Raw genomic sequence first — 2,041 nt, 5'->3', positions numbered from 1 at the left:
ATACTATATATATATATATATATATATATATATATATATATATATATATATATATACACATACGTTTAAAGAAACGTGATTTAAGAACTAAGTGAAATTTAAAAAAAGAACTTACGAGAAATGGTTAGGTACAAGCGAGGCAGTTTCTTGTGCACTTTCTTAGTTTGTTGAAGATCTCTCTCTCTCTCTCTCTCTCTCTCTCTCTCTCTCTCTCTCTCTCTCTCTCTCATCTGTTTCCTCAGTTTTTTGGTCGTTTCTTAGTTTATTTAAGAATTTATCTCTCGCTCTCTCTTTATTTCTCACAGATATTTATTTATTCCATTTTTTGGTTGGTCACTGTTTAGTTTATTTATGAATCTCTCTCTCTCTCTCTCTCTCTCTCTCTCTCTCTCTCTCTCTCTCTCTCTGTCCTTATTTCTCTCAGATATTTATTTATTCCATTTTTTGGTTGGTCACTGTTTAGTTCATTTATTAATTCTCTCTCTCTCTCTCTCTCTCTCTCTCTCTCTCTCTCTCTCAGATTATTTATTTATTCCATTTTTGGTGGTCATTGTTTAGTGTTTTATTTATGAATCTCTCTCTCTCTCTCTCTCTTCTCTCTCTCCTCTCTCTCTCTCTCTCTCTCTCTCTCTCTCTCTCTCAGATATTTATTTATTTCATTTTTTGGTTGGTCACTGTTTAGTTCATTTATGAATTCTCTCTCGGATGGACTAACAAGCCTTTGAGACATCCTAATCCTTGAAACTCTCTCTCTCTCTCTCTCTCTCTCTCTCTCTCTCTCTCTCTCTCTCTCTCTCGTAACATTTTATTCCATTAATTTTTCCAGATCCTGTAACTAATTTTTCGAAGTGAGTTAATACGAACTTCGCTGGTCGTCTGCCAACTCTCTCATTCTTTTGATTAGATTTATCCATCAGGCTCGTTTCCTTTCAGACTGTCTGTCAGTCCTTCTCGCAATTTTCCGTTTTAGTTTCCCCTGATCGTCTTATTTGCTACTTAAGTTTTGCTGTTCGCTCAAATAACGTTTCTTCATTAATTATTATATTTTTGCGTGATGTGTCATCTTAAAGCCCGATATTTGAATCTTTTGAAAATATTTTAAGATGCTTTAAAGGCAGTTATCTTTCAAATACATATAGGCCTATGACTATATATATGCCCTAGAATATTATGTCATTGTCAACACATGGGTTCGAGTCCTGGTTAGGAGCAGGATCGTTTATCATATAATCCACATGGATATAAATTATTCCCAAGGTAAACTGAATTCGATATTAGTTACATATTTGTTGTTTCATATTTGATCATAAACTCTATTATTATTTGGCTGTTAAATATAACTATAATTTCTGGTGAAAGTTAACTCTCGTTATGTACATTGTAAACACGATTTCCCTATCTTTTTAATGTTGTTTATATTTAGGCTATTTACCTTGTGCTCTGGGTGGCTTTGCTTGTTTATTATGTTATTTCATTGCTACGTTATTTCAAGCCTAAATGAAGTTGATTATGTATATTCAATATATATAATATATATGTATAGATATTATATATGTATATATATTATATTTTTGTATATATACTATATATAAATAAATATATATATTTATATATATATATATAAATATAAATAAAGGCAAATGCCTCGAAGGAAGTGAAACAACGGATTGGTGCTAGGCCTTTCGACTTACTGCCCTTTACTTGCTCTACTAAGTAAAGGACAGTAAGTCGAGAAGCCTAGCACCACTCCATCGCTTCTATTTCCCTCGTGCCATTTGCCTCTATACACATATATATGTATTGAACCAAACGAAAACTTCTTTCAGTTTATAATAAAATGTAAATATTTTTAAGTAAACACGTTATACACAGTAAGTATATATTTATGTTTATATGTATATATATACCTATATATATACCTATATATATATATATATATATATATATATAGTATATATATATATATATATATATATATAAACGAAGAGAATTGTGGGCTTTATTACTCAAAATGCCTTTGAGCCCTCAGCATCGATCTTAG

The sequence above is a fragment of the Macrobrachium nipponense genome, chromosome 44 (genome assembly GCF_015104395.2).
Source record: "Macrobrachium nipponense isolate FS-2020 chromosome 44, ASM1510439v2, whole genome shotgun sequence".
NCBI classification, from domain to species: Eukaryota; Metazoa; Arthropoda; class Malacostraca; order Decapoda; family Palaemonidae; genus Macrobrachium; species Macrobrachium nipponense.
The sequence above is the reverse complement of the archived record's forward strand: the minus strand, read 5'-3'. Positions refer to the sequence as shown.